The sequence below is a fragment of the Carassius carassius genome, chromosome 43, assembly GCF_963082965.1.
Source record: "Carassius carassius chromosome 43, fCarCar2.1, whole genome shotgun sequence".
NCBI lineage: Eukaryota > Metazoa > Chordata > Actinopteri > Cypriniformes > Cyprinidae > Carassius > Carassius carassius.
The window spans coordinates 25305478-25326600 of NC_081797.1; positions in this window are offsets into that span (position 1 = coordinate 25305478).

Genomic DNA, 21123 nt, shown 5'->3' on the forward strand with positions numbered 1-21123 from the left:
CATTCAATGATTAGTGCAAAACATGCCAAACTGAAAGATGATTATGTCTTATCAAATATAATGTTTTTTACAATGCAGTAAAACAGTGTTTAATGTGTTAGAAGTTATATGCACAAAATCTTATGTTAGAGCTTCAATGCTCAAGATTGTCAGTTTACAGGTTTCTGGGACCACTAATGTTCAAATAGTGCTTCTGTTCAAATGAACTGCAAACTAGCCCAAATCTGCTTAAAACGTCTCTCTCAATGAGAGAAAGCTGCTACATTCAATGATTAGTGCAAAACTGGCCAAACTGAAAGATGCTTATGTCTTATCAAATATAATGTTTTTTACAATGCAGTAAAACAGTTTTTAATGTGTTAGAAGTTATATGCACAAAATCTTATGTTAGAGCTTCAATGCTCAAGATTGTCAGTTTACAGGTTTCTGGGACCACTAATGTTCAAATAGTGCTTCTGTTGAAATGAACTGCAAACTAGCCCAAATCTGCTTAAAACCTTCTCTCACAATGAGAGAAAGCTGCTACATTCAATGTTTAGTGCAAAACTTGCCAAACTGAAAGATGATTATGTCTATTGAAATAAAATGTTTTTTTGCAATGCAGTGAGACAGGTTTTAATGTGTTAGAAGTTATATGCACAAAAACTTATGTTAGAGCTGCAATGCTCAAGATTGTCAGTTTACAGGTTTCTGGGACCACTAATGTTCAAATAGTGCTTATGTTCAAATGAACTGCAAACTAGCCCAAATCTGCTTATAACGTCTCTCTCAATGAGAGAAAGCTGCTACATTCAATGATTAGTGCAAAACTGGCCAAACTGAAAGATGCTTATGTCTTATCAAATATAATGTTTTTTACAATGCAGTAAAACAGTTTTTAATGTGTTAGAAGTTATATGCACAAAATCTTATGTTAGAGCTTCAATGCTCAAGATTGTCAGTTTACAGGTTTCTGGGACCACTAATGTTCAAATAGTGCTTCTGTTCAAATGAACTGCAAACTAGCCCAAATCTGCTTAAAACGTCTCTCTCAATGAGAGAAAGCTGCTACATTCAATGATTAGTGCAAAACTGGCCAAACTGAAAGATGCTTATGTCTTATCAAATATAATGTTTTTTACAATGCAGTAAAACAGTTTTTAATGTGTTAGAAGTTATATGCACAAAATCTTATGTTAGAGCTTCAATGCTCAAGATTGTCAGTTTACAGGTTTCTGGTACCACTAATGTTCAAATAGTGCTTATGTTCAAATGAACTGCAAACTAGCCCAAATCTGCTTAAAACCTTCTCTCACAATGAGAGAAAGCTGCTACATTCAATGTTTAGTGCAAAACTTGCCAAACTGAAAGATGATTATGTCTAATGAAATAAAATGTTTTTTGCAATGCAGTGAGACAGGTTTTAATGTGTTAGAAGTTATATGCACAAAAACTTATGTTAGAGCTGCAATGCTCAAGATTGTCAGTTTACAGGTTTCTGGGACCACTAATGTTCAAATAGTGCTTATGTTCAAATGAACTGCAAACTAGCCCAAATCCGCTTATAACGTCTCTCTCAATGACAGAAAGCTGCTACATTCAATGTTTTAGTGCAAAACTTGCCAAACTGAAAAATGCTTATGTCTAATGAAATAAAATGTTTTTTGCAATGCAGTGAGACAGTTTTTAATGTGTTAGAAGTTATATGCACAAAAACGTATGTTAGAGCTGCAATGCTCAAGATTGTCAGTTTACAGGTTTCTGGGACCACTAATGTTCAAATAGTGCTTCTGTTCAAATGAACTGCAACCTAGCCCAAATCTGCTTAAAACAGTCTCTCTCAATGAGAGAAAGCTGCTACATTCAATGTTTAGTGCAAAACTTGCCAAACTGAAAGGTGCTTATGTCTTATCAAATGTAATGTTTTTTACAATGCAGTAAAACAGTGTTTAATGTGTTAGAAGTTATATGCACAAAATCTTATGTTAGAGCTTCAATGCTCAAGATTGTCAGTTTACAGGTTTCTGGGACCACTAATGTTCAAATAGTGCTTCTGTTCAAATGAACTGCAAACTAGCCCAAATCTGCTTAAAACCGTCTCTCTCAATGAGAGAAAGCTGCTACATTCAATGTTTAGTGCAAAACTTGCCAAACTGAAAGATGATTATGTCTAATGAAATAAAATGTTTTTTGCAATGCAGTGAGACAGGTTTTAATGTGTTAGAAGTTATATGCACAAAAACTTATGTTAGAGCTGCAATGCTCAAGATTGTCAGTTTACAGGTTTCTGGGACCACTAATGTTCAAATAGTGCTTCTGTTCAAATGAACTGCAAACTAGCCCAAATCTGCTTAAAACATCTCTCTCAATGACAGAAAGCTGCTACATTCAATGTTTAGTGCAAAACTTGCCAAACTGAAAGATGCTTATGTCTAATGAAATAAAAGGTTGTTTGCAATGCAGTGAGACAGTTTTTAATGTGTTAGAAGTTATATGCACAAAAACTTATGTTAGAGCTTCAATGCTCAAGATTGTCAGTTTACAGGTTTCTGGGACCACTAATGTTCAAATAGTGCTTCTGTTCAAATGAACTGCAAACTAGCCCAAATCTGCTTAAAACGTCTCTCTCAATGAGAGAAAGCTGCTACATTCAATGATTAGTGCAAAACTGGCCAAACTGAAAGATGCTTATGTCTTATAAAATATAATGTTTTTTACAATGCAGTAAAACAGTTTTTAATGTGTTAGAAGTTATATGCACAAACTCTTATGTTAGAGCTTCAATGCTCAAGGTTGTCAGTTTACAGGTTTCTGGGACCACTAATGTTCAAATAGTGCTTCTGTTCAAATGAACTGCAAACTAGCCCAAATCTGCTTAAAACAGTCTCTCTCAATGACAGAAAGCTGCTACATTCAATGTTTTAGTGCAAAACTTGCCAAACTGAAAGATGCTTATGTCTAATGAAATAAAATGTTTTTTGCAATGCAGTGAGACAGGTTTTAATGTGTTAGAAGTTATATGCACAAAAACTTATGTTAGAGCTGCAATGCTCAAGATTGTCAGTTTACAGGTTTCTGGGACCACTAATGTTCAAATAGTGCTTCTGTTGAAATGAACTGCAAACTAGCCCAAATCTGCTTAAAACCTTCTCTCACAATGAGAGAAAGCTGCTACATTCAATGTTTAGTGCAAAACTTGCCAAACTGAAAGATGATTATGTCTAATGAAATAAAATGTTTTTTGCAATGCAGTGAGAGAGGTTTTAATGTGTTAGAAGTTATATGCACAAAAACTTATGTTAGAGCTGCAATGATCAAGATTGTCAGTTTACAGGTTTCTGGGACCACTAATGTTCAAATAGTGCTTATGTTCAAATGAACTGCAAACTAGCCCAAATCTGCTTATAACGTCTCTCTCAATGAGAGAAAGCTGCTACATTCAATGATTAGTGCAAAACTGGCCAAACTGAAAGATGCTTATGTCTTATCAAATATAATGTTTTTTACAATGCAGTAAAACAGTTTTTAATGTGTTAGAAGTTATATGCACAAAATCTTATGTTAGAGCTTCAATGCTCAAGATTGTCAGTTTACAGGTTTCTGGGACCACTAATGTTCAAATAGTGCTTCTGTTCAAATGAACTGCAAACTAGCCCAAATCTGCTTAAAACAGTCTCTCTCAATGACAGAAAGCTGCTACATTCAATGTTTTAGTGCAAAACTTGCCAAACTGAAAAATGCTTATGTCTAATGAAATAAAATGTTTTTTGCAATGCAGTGAGACAGGTTTTAATGTGTTAGAAGTTATATGCACAAAAACTTATGTTAGAGCTGCAATGCTCAAGATTGTCAGTTTACAGGTTTCTGGGACCACTAATGTTCAAATAGTGCTTCTGTTGAAATGAACTGCAAACTAGCCCAAATCTGCTTAAAACCTTCTCTCACAATGAGAGAAAGCTGCTACATTCAATGTTTAGTGCAAAACTTGCCAAACTGAAAGATGATTATGTCTAATGAAATAAAATGTTTTTTGCAATGCAGTGAGACAGGTTTTAATGTGTTAGAAGTTATATGCACAAAAACTTATGTTAGAGCTGCAATGCTCAAGATTGTCAGTTTACAGGTTTCTGGGACCACTAATGTTCAAATAGTGCTTATGTTCAAATGAACTGCAAACTAGCCCAAATCTGCTTATAACGTCTCTCTCAATGAGAGAAAGCTGCTACATTCAATGATTAGTGCAAAACTGGCCAAACTGAAAGATGCTTATGTCTTATCAAATATAATGTTTTTTACAATGCAGTAAAACAGTTTTTAATGTGTTAGAAGTTATATGCACAAAAACTTATGTTAGAGCTTCAATGCTCAAGATTGTCAGTTTACAGGTTTCTGGGACCACTAATGTTCAAATAGTGCTTCTGTTCAAATGAACTGCAAACTAGCCCAAATCTGCTTAAAACGTCTCTCTCAATGAGAGAAAGCTGCTACATTCAATGATTAATGCAAAACTGGCCAAACTGAAAGATGCTTATGTCTTATCAAATATAATGTTTTTTACAATGCAGTAAAACAGTTTTTAATGTGTTAGAAGTTATATGCACAAAATCTTATGTTAGAGCTTCAATGCTCAAGATTGTCAGTTTACAGGTTTCTGGTACCACTAATGTTCAAATAGTGCTTATGTTCAAATGAACTGCAAACTAGCCCAAATCTGCTTAAAACCTTCTCTCACAATGAGAGAAAGCTGCTACATTCAATGTTTAGTGCAAAACTTGCCAAACTGAAAGATGATTATGTCTAATGAAATAAAATGTTTTTTGCAATGCAGTGAGACAGGTTTTAATGTGTTAGAAGTTATATGCACAAAAACTTATGTTAGAGCTGCAATGCTCAAGATTGTCAGTTTACAGGTTTCTGGGACCACTAATGTTCAAATAGTGCTTCTGTTCAAATGAACTGCAAACTAGCCCAAATCTGCTTAAAACATCTCTCTCAATGACAGAAAGCTGCTACATTCAATGTTTAGTGCAAAACTTGCCAAACTGAAAGATGCTTATGTCTAATGAAATAAAATGTTGTTTGCAATGCAGTGAGACAGTTTTTAATGTGTTAGAAGTTATATGCACAAAAACTTATGTTAGAGCTTCAATGCTCAAGATTGTCAGTTTACAGGTTTCTGGGACCACTAATGTTCAAATAGTGCTTCTGTTCAAATGAACTGCAAACTAGCCCAAATCTGCTTAAAACGTCTCTCTCAATGAGAGAAAGCTGCTACATTCAATGATTAGTGCAAAACTGGCCAAACTGAAAGATGCTTATGTCTTATCAAATATAATGTTTTTTACAATGCAGTAAAACAGTTTTTAATGTGTTAGAAGTTATATGCACAAACTCTTATGTTAGAGCTTCAATGCTCAAGGTTGTCAGTTTACAGGTTTCTGGGACCACTAATGTTCAAATAGTGCTTCTGTTCAAATGAACTGCAAACTAGCCCAAATCTGCTTAAAACAGTCTCTCTCAATGACAGAAAGCTGCTACATTCAATGTTTTAGTGCAAAACTTGCCAAACTGAAAGATGCTTATGTCTAATGAAATAAAATGTTTTTTGCAATGCAGTGAGACAGTTTTTAATGTGTTAGAAGTTATATGCACAAAAACTTATGTTAGAGCTTCAATGCTCAAGATTGTCAGTTTACAGGTTTCTGGGACCACTAATGTTCAAATAGTGCTTCTGTTCAAATGAACTGCAAACTAGCCCAAATCTGCTTAAAACAGTCTCTCTCAATGACAGAAAGCTGCTACATTCAATGTTTTAGTGCAAAACTTGCCAAACTGAAAGATGCTTATGTCTAATGAAATAAAATGTTTTTTGCAATGCAGTGAGACAGGTTTTAATGTGTTAGAAGTTATATGCACAAAAACTTATGTTAGAGCTGCTATGCTCAAGATTGTCAGTTTACAGGTTTCTGGGACCACTAATGTTCAAATAGTGCTTATGTTCAAATGAACTGCAAACTAGCCCAAATCTGCTTAAAACGTCTCTCTCAATGAGAGAAAGCTGCTACATTTAATGATTAGTGCAAAACTGGCCAAACTGAAAGATGCTTATGTCTTATCAAATATAATGTTTTTTACAATGCAGTAAAACAGTTTTTAATGTGTTAGAAGTTATATGCACAAAATCTTATGTTAGAGCTTCAATGCTCAAGATTGTCAGTTTACAGGTTTCTGGGACCACTAATGTTCAAATAGTGCTTCTGTTCAAATGAACTGCAAACTAGCCCAAATCTGCTTAAAACATCTCTCTCAATGACAGAAAGCTGCTACATTCAATGTTTAGTGCAAAACTTGCCAAACTGAAAGATGCTTATGTCTAATGAAATAAAATGTTGTTTGCAATGCAGTGAGACAGTTTTTAATGTGTTAGAAGTTATATGCACAAAAACTTATGTTAGAGCTTCAATGCTCAAGATTGTCAGTTTACAGGTTTCTGGGACCACTAATGTTCAAATAGTGCTTCTGTTCAAATGAACTGCAAACTAGCCCAAATCTGCTTAAAACGTCTCTCTCAATGAGAGAAAGCTGCTACATTCAATGATTAGTGCAAAACTGGCCAAACTGAAAGATGCTTATGTCTTATCAAATATAATGTTTTTTACAATGCAGTAAAACAGTTTTTAATGTGTTAGAAGTTATATGCACAAACTCTTATGTTAGAGCTTCAATGCTCAAGGTTGTCAGTTTACAGGTTTCTGGGACCACTAATGTTCAAATAGTGCTTCTGTTCAAATGAACTGCAAACTAGCCCAAATCTGCTTAAAACAGTCTCTCTCAATGACAGAAAGCTGCTACATTCAATGTTTTAGTGCAAAACTTGCCAAACTGAAAGCTGCTTATGTCTAATGAAATAAAATGTTTTTTGCAATGCAGTGAGACAGTTTTTAATGTGTTAGAAGTTATATGCACAAAAACTTATGTTAGAGCTTCAATGCTCAAGATTGTCAGTTTACAGGTTTCTGGGACCACTAATGTTCAAATAGTGCTTCTGTTCAAATGAACTGCAAACTAGCCCAAATCTGCTTAAAACCGTCTCTCTCAATGAGAGAAAGCTGGTACATTCAATGTTTAGTGCAAAACTTGCCAAACTGAAAGATGCTTATGTCTTATCAAATGTAATGTTTTTTACAATGCAGTAAAACAGTGTTTAATGTGTTAGAAGTTATATGCACAAAATCTTATGTTAGAGCTTCAATGCTCAAGATTGTCAGTTTACAGGTTTCTGGGACCACTAATGTTCAAATAGTGCTTCTGTTCAAATGAACTGCAAACTAGGCCAAATCTGCTTAAAACCGTCTCTCTCAATGAGAGAAAGCTGCTACATTCAATGTTTAGTGCAAAACTTGCCAAACTGAAAGATGATTATGTCTAATGAAATAAAATGTTTTTTGCAATGCAGTGAGACAGGTTTTAATGTGTTAGAAGTTATATGCACAAAAACTTATGTTAGAGCTGCAATGCTCAAGATTGTCAGTTTACAGGTTTCTGGGACCACTAATGTTCAAATAGTGCTTATGTTCAAATGAACTGCAAACTAGCCCAAATCTGCTTATAACGTCTCTCTCAATGAGAGAAAGCTGCTACATTCAATGATTAGTGCAAAACTGGCCAAACTGAAAGATGCTTATGTCTTATCAAATATAATGTTTTTTACAATGCAGTAAAACAGTTTTTAATGTGTTAGAAGTTATATGCACAAAAACTTATGTTAGAGCTTCAATGCTCAAGATTGTCAGTTTACAGGTTTCTGGGACCACTAATGTTCAAATAGTGCTTCTGTTCAAATGAACTGCAAACTAGCCCAAATCTGCTTAAAACGTCTCTCTCAATGAGAGAAAGCTGCTACATTCAATGATTAGTGCAAAACTGGCCAAACTGAAAGATGCTTATGTCTTATCAAATATAATGTTTTTTACAATGCAGTAAAACAGTTTTTAATGTGTTAGAAGTTATATGCACAAAATCTTATGTTAGAGCTTCAATGCTCAAGATTGTCAGTTTACAGGTTTCTGGGACCACTAATGTTCAAATAGTGCTTCTGTTCAAATGAACTGCAAACTAGCCCAAATCTGCTTAAAACGTCTCTCTCAATGAGAGAAAGCTGCTACATTGAATGTTTAGTGCAAAACTTGCCAAACTGAAAGATGATTATGTCTAATGAAATAAAATGTTTTTTTGCAATGCAGTGAGACATTTTTTAATGTGTTAGAAGTTATATGCACAAAAACTTATGTTAGAGCTGCTATGCTCAAGATTGTCAGTTTACAGGTTTCTGGGACCACTAATGTTCAAATAGTGCTTATGTTCAAATGAACTGCAAACTAGCCCAAATCTGCTTAAAACGTCTCTCTAATGAGAGAAAGCTGCTACATTCAATGATTAGTGCAAAACTGGCCAAACTGAAAGATGCTTATGTCTTATCAAATATAATGTTTTTTACAATGCAGTAAAACAGTTTTTAATGTGTTAGAAGTTATATGCACAAAATCTTATGTTAGAGCTTCAATGCTCAAGATTGTCAGTTTACAGGTTTCTGGGACCACTAATGTTCAAATAGTGCTTCTGTTCAAATGAACTGCAAACTAGCCCAAATCTGCTTAAAACCGTCTCTCTCAATAAGAGAAAGCTGGTACATTCAATGTTTAGTGCAAAACTTGCCAAACTGAAAGATAATTATGTCTTATCAAATGTAATGTTTTTTACAATGCAGTAAAACAGTGTTTAATGTGTTAGAAGTTATATGCACAAAATCTTATGTTAGAGCTTCAATGCTCAAGATTGTCAGTTTACAGGTTTCTGGGACCACTAATGTTCAAATAGTGCTTCTGTTGAAATGAAATGCAAACTAGCCCAAATCTGCTTAAAACCTTCTCTCACAATGAGAGAAAGCTGCTACATTCAATGTTTAGTGCAAAACTTGCCAAACTGAAAGATGATTATGTCTAATGAAATAAAATGTTTTTTGCAATGCAGTGAGACAGGTTTTAATGTGTTAGAAGTTATATGCACAAAAACTTATGTTAGAGCTGCAATGCTCAAGATTGTCAGTTTACAGGTTTCTGGGACCACTAATGTTCAAATAGTGCTTATGTTCAAATGAACTGCAAACTAGCCCAAATCTGCTTATAACGTCTCTCTCAATGACAGAAAGCTGCTACATTCAATGTTTTAGTGCAAAACTTGCCAAACTGAAAAATGCTTATGTCTAATGAAATAAAATGTTTTTTGCAATGCAGTGAGACAGTTTTTAATGTGTTAGAAGTTATATGCACAAAAATGTATGTTAGAGCTGCAATGCTCAAGATTGTCAGTTTACAGGTTTCTGGGACCACTAATGTTCAAATAGTGCTTCTGTTCAAATGAACTGCAACCTAGCCCAAATCTGCTTAAAACAGTCTCTCTCAATGAGAGAAAGCTGCTACATTCAATGTTTAGTGCAAAACTTGCCAAACTGAAAGATGCTTATGTCTTATCAAATGTAATGTTTTTTACAATGCAGTAAAACAGTGTTTAATGTGTTAGAAGTTATATGCACAAAATCTTATGTTAGAGCTTCAATGCTCAAGATTGTCAGTTTACAGGTTTCTGGGACCACTAATGTTCAAATAGTGCTTCTGTTCAAATGAACTGCAAACTAGCCCAAATCTGCTTAAAACGTCTCTCTCAATGAGAGAAAGCTGCTACATTCAATGATTAGTGCAAAACTGGCCAAACTGAAAGATGCTTATGTCTTATCAAATATAATGTTTTTTACAATGCAGTAAAACAGTTTTTAATGTGTTAGAAGTTATATGCACAAAATCTTATGTTAGAGCTTCAATGCTCAAGATTGTCAGTTTACAGGTTTCTGGGACCACTAATGTTCAAATAGTGCTTCTGTTCAAATGAACTGCAAACTAGCCCAAATCTGCTTAAAACGTCTCTCTCAATGAGAGAAAGCTGCTACATTCAATGATTAGTGCAAAACTGGCCAAACTGAAAGATGCTTATGTCTTATCAAATATAATGTTTTTTACAATGCAGTAAAACAGTTTTTAATGTGTTAGAAGTTATATGCACAAAATCTTATGTTAGAGCTTCAATGCTCAAGATTGTCAGTTTACAGGTTTCTGGGACCACCAATGTTCAAATAGTGCTTCTGTTCAAATGAACTGCAAACTAGCCCAAATCTGCTTAAAAAAATCTCTCTCTCAATGAAGGAAAGCTGCTACATTCAATGTTTTAGTGCAAAACTTGCCAAACTGAAAGATGCTTATGTCTAATGAAATAAAATGTTTTTTGCAATGCAGTGAGACAGTTTTTAATGTGTTAGAAGTTATATGCACAAAAACTTATGTTAGAGCTTCAATGCTCAAGATTGTCAGTTTACAGGTTTCTGGGACCACTAATGTTCAAATAGTGCTTCTGTTCAAATGAACTGCAAACTAGCCCAAATCTGCTTAAAACCGTCTCTCTCAATGAGAGAAAGCTGCTACATTCAATGTTTAGTGCTAAACTTGCCAAACTGAAAGATGCTTATGTCTTATCAAATGTAATGTTTTTTACAATGCAGTAAAACAGTGTTTAATGTGTTAGAAGTTATATGCACAAAATCTTATGTTAGAGCTTCAATGCTCAAGATTGTCAGTTTACAGGCTTCTGGGACCACTAATGTTCAAATAGTGCTTCTGTTCAAATGAACTGCAAACTAGCCCAAATCTGCTTAAAACCGTCTCTCTCAATGAGAGAAAGCTGCTACATTGAATGTTTAGTGCAAAACTTGCCAAACTGAAAGATGATTATGTCTAATGAAATAAAATGTTTTTTGCAATGCAGTGAGACAGTTTTTAATGTGTTAGAAGTTATATGCACAAAAACTTATGTTAGAGCTTCAATGCTCAAGATTGTCAGTTTACAGGTTTCTGGGACCACTAATGTTCAAATAGTGCTTCTGTTGAAATGAACTGCAAACTAGCCCAAATCTGCTTAAAACCGTCTCTCTCAATGAGAGAAAGCTGGTACATTCAATGTTTAGTGCAAAACTTGCCAAACTGAAAGATGCTTATGTCTTATCAAATGTAATGTTTTTTACAATGCAGTAAAACAGTGTTTAATGTGTTAGAAGTTATATGCACAAAATCTTATGTTAGAGCTTCAATGCTCAAGATTGTCAGTTTACAGGTTTCTGGGACCACTAATGTTCAAATAGTGCTTCTGTTCAAATGAACTGCAAACTAGGCCAAATCTGCTTAAAACCGTCTCTCTCAATGAGAGAAAGCTGCTACATTCAATGATTAGTGCAAAACTGGCCAAACTGAAAGATGCTTATGTCTTATCAAATATAATGTTTTTTACAATGCAGTAAAACAGTTTTTAATGTGTTAGAAGTTATATGCACAAAATCTTATGTTAGAGCTTCAATGCTCAAGATTGTCAGTTTACAGGTTTCTGGGACCACCAATGTTCAAATAGTGCTTCTGTTCAAATGAACTGCAAACTAGCCCAAATCTGCTTAAAACCGTCTCTCTCAATGAGAGAAAGCTGCTACATTCAATGTTTAGTGCTAAACTTGCCAAACTGAAAGATGCTTATGTCTTATCAAATGTAATGTTTTTTACAATGCAGTAAAACAGTGTTTAATGTGTTAGAAGTTATATGCACAAAATCTTATGTTAGAGCTTCAATGCTCAAGATTGTCAGTTTACAGGCTTCTGGGACCACTAATGTTCAAATAGTGCTTCTGTTCAAATGAACTGCAAACTAGCCCAAATCTGCTTAAAACCGTCTCTCTCAATGAGAGAAAGCTGCTACATTGAATGTTTAGTGCAAAACTTGCCAAACTGAAAGATGATTATGTCTAATGAAATAAAATGTTTTTTGCAATGCAGTGAGACAGTTTTTAATGTGTTAGAAGTTATATGCACAAAAACTTATGTTAGAGCTTCAATGCTCAAGATTGTCAGTTTACAGGTTTCTGGGACCACTAATGTTCAAATAGTGCTTCTGTTGAAATGAACTGCAAACTAGCCCAAATCTGCTTAAAACCGTCTCTCTCAATGAGAGAAAGCTGGTACATTCAATGTTTAGTGCAAAACTTGCCAAACTGAAAGATGATTATGTCTAATGAAATAAAATGTTTTTTGCAATGCAGTGAGACAGTTTTTAATGTGTTAGAAGTTATATGCACAAAAACTTATGTTAGAGCTGCAATGCTCAAGATTGTCAGTTTACAGGTTTCTGGGACCACTAATGTTCAAATAGTGCTTATGTTCAAATGAACTGCAAACTAGCCCAAATCTGCTTATAACGTCTCTCTCAATGAGAGAAAGCTGCTACATTCAATGATTAGTGCAAAACTGGCCAAACTGAAAGATGCTTATGTCTTATCAAATATAATGTTTTTTACAATGCAGTGAGACAGGTTTTAATGTGTTAGAAGTTATATGCACAAAAACTTATGTTAGAGCTGCAATGCTCAAGATTGTCAGTTTACAGGTTTCTGGGACCACTAATGTTCAAATAGTGCTTCTGTTGAAATGAACTGCAAACTAGCCCAAATCTGCTTAAAACCGTCTCTCTCAATGAGAGAAAGCTGCTACATTGAATGTTTAGTGCAAAACTTGCCAAACTGAAAGATGATTATGTCTAATGAAATAAAATGTTTTTTGCAATGCAGTGAGACAGTTTTTAATGTGTTAGAAGTTATATGCACAAAAACTTATGTTAGAGCTTCAATGCTCAAGATTGTCAGTTTACAGGTTTCTGGGACCACTAATGTTCAAATAGTGCTTCTGTTGAAATGAACTGCAAACTAGCCCAAATCTGCTTAAAACCGTCTCTCTCAATGAGAGAAAGCTGGTACATTCAATGTTTAGTGCAAAACTTGCCAAACTGAAAGATGCTTATGTCTTATCAAATGTAATGTTTTTTACAATGCAGTAAAACAGTGTTTAATGTGTTAGAAGTTATATGCACAAAATCTTATGTTAGAGCTTCAATGCTCAAGATTGTCAGTTTACAGGTTTCTGGGACCACTAATGTTCAAATAGTGCTTCTGTTCAAATGAACTGCAAACTAGGCCAAATCTGCTTAAAACCGTCTCTCTCAATGAGAGAAAGCTGCTACATTCAATGTTTAGTGCAAAACTTGCCAAACTGAAAGATGATTATGTCTAATGAAATAAAATGTTTTTTGCAATGCAGTGAGACAGGTTTTAATGTGTTAGACGTTATATGCACAAAAACTTATGTTAGAGCTGCAATGCTCAAGATTGTCAGTTTACAGGTTTCTGGGACCACTAATGTTCAAATAGTGCTTCTGTTGAAATGAACTGCAAACTAGCCCAAATCTGCTTAAAACCTTCTCTCACAATGAGAGAAAGCTGCTACATTCAATGTTTAGTGGAAAACTTGCCAAACTGAAAGATGATTATGTCTAATGAAATAAAATGTTTTTTGCAATGCAGTGAGACAGGTTTTAATGTGTTAGAAGTTATATGCACAAAAACTTATGTTAGAGCTGCAATGCTCAAGATTGTCAGTTTACAGGTTTCTGGGACCACTAATGTTCAAATAGTGCTTATGTTCAAATGAACTGCAAACTAGCCCAAATCTGCTTATAACGTCTCTCTCAATGAGAGAAAGCTGCTACATTCAATGATTAGTGCAAAACTGGCCAAACTGAAAGATGCTTATGTCTTATCAAATATAATGTTTTTTACAATGCAGTAAAACAGTTTTTAATGTGTTAGAAGTTATATGCACAAAATCTTATGTTAGAGCTTCAATGCTCAAGATTGTCAGTTTACAGGTTTCTGGGACCACTAATGTTCAAATAGTGCTTCTGTTCAAATGAACTGCAAACTAGCCCAAATCTGCTTAAAACGTCTCTCTCAATGACAGAAAGCTGCTACATTCAATGTTTTAGTGCAAAACTTGCCAAACTGAAAAATGCTTATGTCTAATGAAATAAAATGTTTTCTGCAATGCAGTGAGACAGGTTTTAATGTGTTAGAAGTTATATGCACAAAAACTTATGTTAGAGCTGCAATGCTCAAGATTGTCAGTTTACAGGTTTCTGGGACCACTAATGTTCAAATAGTGCTTCTGTTGAAATGAACTGCAAACTAGCCCAAATCTGCTTAAAACCTTCTCTCACAATGAGAGAAAGCTGCTACATTCAATGTTTAGTGCAAAACTTGCCAAACTGAAAGATGATTATGTCTATTGAAATAAAATGTTTTTTGCAATGCAGTGAGACAGGTTTTAATGTGTTAGAAGTTATATGCACAAAAACTTATGTTAGAGCTGCAATGCTCAAGATTGTCAGTTTACAGGTTTCTGGGACCACTAATGTTCAAATAGTGCTTCTGTTCAAATGAACTGCAAACTAGCCCAAATCTGCTTAAAACGTCTCTCTCAATGAGAGAAAGCTGCTACATTCAATGATTAGTGCAAAACTGGCCAAACTGAAAGATGCTTATGTCTTATCAAATATAATGTTTTTTACAATGCAGTAAAACAGTTTTTAATGTGTTAGAAGTTATATGCACAAAATCTTATGTTAGAGCTTCAATGCTCAAGATTGTCAGTTTACAGGTTTCTGGTACCACTAATGTTCAAATAGTGCTTATGTTCAAATGAACTGCAAACTAGCCCAATTCTGCTTAAAACGTCTCTCTCAATGAGAGAAAGCTGCTACATTCAATGATTAGTGCAAAACTGGCCAAACTGAAAGATGCTTATGTCTTATCAAATATAATGTTTTTTACAATGCAGTAAAACAGTTTTTAATGTGTTAGAAGTTATATGCACAAAATCTTATGTTAGAGCTTCAATGCTCAAGATTGTCAGTTTACAGGTTTCTGGGACCACTAATGTTCAAATAGTGCTTCTGTTCAAATGAACTGCAAACTAGCCCAAATCTGCTTAAAACCGTCTCTCTCAATGAGAGAAAGCTGGTACATTCAATGTTTAGTGCAAAACTTGCCAAACTGAAAGATGCTTATGTCTTATCAAATGTAATGTTTTTTACAATGCAGTAAAACAGTGTTTAATGTGTTAGAAGTTATATGCACAAAATCTTATGTTAGAGCTTCAATGCTCAAGATTGTCAGTTTACAGGTTTCTGGGACCACTAATGTTCAAATAGTGCTTCTGTTGAAATGAACTGCAAACTAGCCCAAATCTGCTTAAAACCTTCTCTCACAATGAGAGAAAGCTGCTACATTCAATGTTTAGTGCAAAACTTGCCAAACTGAAAGATGATTATGTCTAATGAAATAAAATGTTTTTTGCAATGCAGTGAGACAGTTTTTAATGTGTTAGAAGTTATATGCACAAAAACATATGTTAGAGCTGCAATGCTCAAGATTGTCAGTTTACAGGTTTCTGGGACCACTAATGTTCAAATAGTGCTTCTGTTCAAATGAACTGCAACCTAGCCCAAATCTGCTTAAAACAGTCTCTCTCAATGAGAGAAAGCTGCTACATTCAATGTTTAGTGCAAAACTTGCCAAACTGAAAGATGCTTATGTCTTATCAAATGTAATGTTTTTTACAATGCAGTAAAACAGTGTTTAATGTGTTAGAAGTTATATGCACAAAATCTTATGTTAGAGCTTCAATGCTCAAGATTGTCAGTTTACAGGTTTCTGGGACCACTAATGTTCAAATAGTGCTTCTGTTCAAATGAACTGCAAACTAGCCCAAATCTGCTTAAAACGTCTCTCTCAATGAGAGAAAGCTGCTACATTCAATGATTAGTGCAAAACTGGCCAAACTGAAAGATGCTTATGTCTTATCAAATATAATGTTTTTTACAATGCAGTAAAACAGTTTTTAATGTGTTAGAAGTTATATGCACAAAATCTTATGTTAGAGCTTCAATGCTCAAGATTGTCAGTTTACAGGTTTCTGGGACCACCAATGTTCAAATAGTGCTTCTGTTCAAATGAACTGCAAACTAGCCCAAATCTGCTTAACACAGTCTCTCTCAATGACAGAAAGCTGCTACATTCAATGTTTTAGTGCAAAACTTGCCAAACTGAAAGATGCTTATGTCTAATGAAATAAAATGTTTTTTGCAATGCAGTGAGACAGTTTTTAATGTGTTAGAAGTTATATGCACAAAAACTTATGTTAGAGCTTCAATGCTCAAGATTGTCAGTTTACAGGTTTCTGGGACCACTAATGTTCAAATAGTGCTTCTGTTCAAATGAACTGCAAACTAGCCCAAATCTGCTTAAAACAGTCTCTCTCAATGACAGAAAGCTGCTACATTCAATGTTTTAGTGCAAAACTTGCCAAACTGAAAGATGCTTATGTCTAATGAAATAAAATGTTTTTTGCAATGCAGTGAGACAGGTTTTAATGTGTTAGAAGTTATATGCACAAAAACTTATGTTAGAGCTGCTATGCTCAAGATTGTCAGTTTACAGGTTTCTGGGACCACTAATGTTCAAATAGTGCTTATGTTCAAATGAACTGCAAACTAGCCCAAATCTGCTTAAAACGTCTCTCTCAATGAGAGAAAGCTGCTACATTCAATGATTAGTGCAAAACTGGCCAAACTGAAAGATGCTTATGTCTTATCAAATGTAATGTTTTTTACAATGCAGTAAAACAGTTTTTAATGTGTTAGAAGTTATATGCACAAAATCTTATGTTAGAGCTTCAATGCTCAAGATTGTCAGTTTACAGGTTTCTGGGACCACTAATGTTCAAATAGTGCTTCTGTTCAAATGAACTGCAAACTAGCCCAAATCTGCTTAAAACCGTCTCTCTCAATGAGAGAAAGCTGCTACATTCAATGTTTAGTGCAAAACTTGCCAAACTGAAAGATGATTATGTCTAATGAAATAAAATGTTTTTTGCAATGCAGTGAGACAGGTTTTAATGTGTTAGAAGTTATATGCACAAAAACTTATGTTAGAGCTGCAATGCTCAAGATTGTCAGTTTACAGGTTTCTGGGACCACTAATGTTCAAATAGTGCTTCTGTTCAAATGAACTGCAAACTAGGCCAAATCTGCTTAAAACCGTCTCTCTCAATGAGAGAAAGCTGCTACATTCAATGTTTAGTGCAAAACTTGCCAAACTGAAAGATGATTATGTCTAATGAAATAAAATGTTTTTTGCAATGCAGTGAGACAGGTTTTAATGTGTTAGAAGTTATATGCACAAAAACTTATGTTAGAGCTGCAATGATCAAGATTGTCAGTTTACAGGTTTCTGGGACCACTAATGTTCAAATAGTGCTTATGTTCAAATGAACTGCAAACTAGCCCAAATCTGCTTATAACGTCTCTCTCAATGAGAGAAAGCTGCTACATTCAATGATTAGTGCAAAACTGGCCAAACTGAAAGATGCTTATGTCTTATCAAATATAATGTTTTTTACAATGCAGTAAAACAGTTTTTAATGTGTTAGAAGTTATATGCACAAAATCTTATGTTAGAGCTTCAATGCTCAAGATTGTCAGTTTACAGGTTTCTGGGACCACTAATGTTCAAATAGTGCTTCTGTTCAAATGAACTGCAAACTAGCCCAAATCTGCTTAAAACAGTCTCTCTCAATGACAGAAAGCTGCTACATTCAATGTTTTAGTGCAAAACTTGCCAAACTGAAAAATGCTTATGTCTAATGAAATAAAATGTTTTTTGCAATGCAGTGAGACAGGTTTTAATGTGTTAGAAGTTATATGCACAAAAACTTATGTTAGAGCTGCAATGCTCAAGATTGTCAGTTTACAGGTTTCTGGGACCACTAATGTTCAAATAGTGCTTCTGTTGAAATGAACTGCAAACTAGCCCAAATCTGCTTAAAACCTTCTCTCACAATGAGAGAAAGCTGCTACATTCAATGTTTAGTGCAAAACTTGCCAAACTGAAAGATGATTATGTCTAATGAAATAAAATGTTTTTTGCAATGCAGTGAGACAGGTTTTAATGTGTTAGAAGTTATATGCACAAAAACTTATGTTAGAGCTGCAATGCTCAAGATTGTCAGTTTACAGGTTTCTGGGACCACTAATGTTCAAATAGTGCTTATGTTCAAATGAACTGCAAACTAGCCCAAATCTGCTTATAACGTCTCTCTCAATGAGAGAAAGCTGCTACATTCAATGATTAGTGCAAAACTGGCCAAACTGAAAGATGCTTATGTCTTATCAAATATAATGTTTTTTACAATGCAGTAAAACAGTTTTTAATGTGTAAGAAGTTATATGCACAAAATCTTATGTTAGAGCTTCAATGCTCAAGATTGTCAGTTTACAGGTTTCTGGTACCACTAATGTTCAAATAGTGCTTATGTTCAAATGAACTGCAAACTAGCCCAAATCTGCTTAAAACGTCTCTCTCAATGAGAGAAAGCTGCTACATTCAATGATTAGTGCAAAACTGGCCAAACTGAAAGATGCTTATGTCTTATCAAATATAATGTTTTTTACAATGCAGTAAAACAGTTTTTAATGTGTTAGAAGTTATATGCACAAAATCTTATGTTAGAGCTTCAATGCTCAAGATTGTCAGTTTACAGGTTTCTGGGACCACTAATGTTCAAATAGTGCTTCTGTTCAAATGAACTGCAAACTAGCCCAAATCTGCTTAAAACGTCTCTCTCAATGAGAGAAAGCTGCTACATTCAATGATTAGTGCAAAACTGGCCAAACTGAAAGATGCTTATGTCTTATCAAATATAATGTTTTTTACAATGCAGTAAAACAGTTTTTAATGTGTTAGAAGTTATATGCACAAAATCTTATGTTAGAGCTTCAATGCTCAAGATTGTCAGTTTACAGGTTTCTGGGACCACTAATGTTCAAATAGTGCTTCTGTTCAAATGAACTGCAAACTAGCCCAAATCTGCTTAAAACCGTCTCTCTCAATGAGAGAAAGCTGCTACATTGAATGTTTAGTGCAAAACTTGCCAAACTGAAAGATGATTATGTCTAATGAAATAAAATGTTTTTTTGCAATGCAGTGAGACAGTTTTTAATGTGTTAGAAGTTATATGCACAAAAACTTATGTTAGAGCTGCTATGCTCAAGATTGTCAGTTTACAGGTTTCTGGGACCACTAATGTTCAAATAGTGCTTATGTTCAAATGAACTGCAAACTAGCCCAAATCTGCTTAAAACGTCTCTCTAATGAGAGAAAGCTGCTACATTCAATGATTAGTGCAAAACTGGCCAAACTGAAAGATGCTTATGTCTTATCAAATATAATGTTTTTTACAATGCAGTAAAACAGTTTTTAATGTGTTAGAAGTTATATGCACAAAATCTTATGTTAGAGCTTCAATGCTCAAGATTGTCAGTTTACAGGTTTCTGGGACCACTAATGTTCAAATAGTGCTTCTGTTCAAATGAATTGCAAACTAGCCCAAATCTGCTTAAAACCTTCTCTCACAATGAGAGAAAGCTGCTACATTCAATGTTTTAGTGCAAAACTTGCCAAACTGAAAAATGCTTATGTCTAATGAAATAAAATGTTTTTTGCAATGCAGTGAGACAGGTTTTAATGTGTTAGAAGTTATATGCACAAAAACTTATGTTAGAGCTGCAATGCTCAAGATTGTCAGTTTACAGGTTTCTGGGACCACTAATGTTCAAATAGTGCTTCTGTTGAAATGAACTGCAAACTAGCCCAAATCTGCTTAAAACCTTCTCTCACAATGAGAGAAAGCTGCTACATTCAATGTTTAGTGCAAAACTTGCCAAACTGAAAGATGATTATGTCTATTGAAATAAAATGTTTTTTGCAATGCAGTGAGACAGGTTTTAATGTGTTAGAAGTTATATGCACAAAAACTTATGTTAGAGCTGCAATGCTCAAGATTGTCAGTTTACAGGTTTCTGGGACCACTAATGTTCAAATAGTGCTTATGTTCAAATGAACTGCAAACTAGCCCAAATCTGCTTATAACGTCTCTCTCAATGAGAGAAAGCTGCTATATTCAATGATTAGTGCAAAACTGGCCAAACTGAAAGATGCTTATGTCTTATCAAATATAATGTTTTTTACAATGCAGTAAAACAGTTTTTAATGTGTTAGAAGTTATATGGACAAAATCTTATGTTAGAGCTTCAATGCTCAAGATTGTCAGTTTACAGGTTTCTGGGACCACTAATGTTCAAATAGTGCTTCTGTTCAAATGAACTGCAAACTAGCCCAAATCTGCTTAAAACGTCTCTCTCAATGACAGAAAGCTGCTACATTCAATGTTTTAGTGCAAAACTTGCCAAACTGAAAAATGCTTATGTCTAATGAAATAAAATGTTTTTTGCAATGCAGTGAGACAGGTTTTAATGTGTTAGAAGTTATATGCACAAAAACTTATGTTAGAGCTGCAATGCTCAAGATTGTCAGTTTACAGGTTTCTGGGACCACTAATGTTCAAATAGTGCTTCTGTTGAAATGAACTGCAAACTAGCCCAAATCTGCTTAAAACCTTCTCTCACAATGAGAGAAAGCTGCTACATTCAATGTTTAGTGCAAAACTTGCCAAACTGAAAGATGATTATGTCTATTGAAATAAAATGTTTTTTGCAATGCAGTGAGACAGGTTTTAATGTGTTAGAAGTTATATGCACAAAAACTTATGTTAGAGCTGCAATGCTCAAGATTGTCAGTTTACAGGTTTCTGGGACCACTAATGTTCAAATAATGCTTATGTTCAAATGAACTGCAAACTAGCCCAAATCTGCTTATAACGTCTCTCTCAATGAGAGAAAGCTGCTACAATCAATGATTAGTGCAAAACTGGCCAAACTGAAAGATGCTTATGTCTTATCAAATATAATGTTTTTTACAATGCAGTAAAACAGTTTTTAATGTGTTAGAAGTTATATGCACAAAATCTTATGTTAGAGCTTCAATGCTCAAGATTGTCAGTTTACAGGTTTCTGGGACCACTAATGTTCAAATAGTGCTTCTGTTCAAATGAACTGCAAACTAGCCCAAATCTGCTTAAAACGTCTCTCTCAATGAGAGAAAGCTGCTACATTCAATGATTAGTGCAAAACTGGCCAAACTGAAAGATGCTTATGTCTTATCAAATATAATGTTTTTTACAATGCAGTAAAACAGTTTTTAATGTGTTAGAA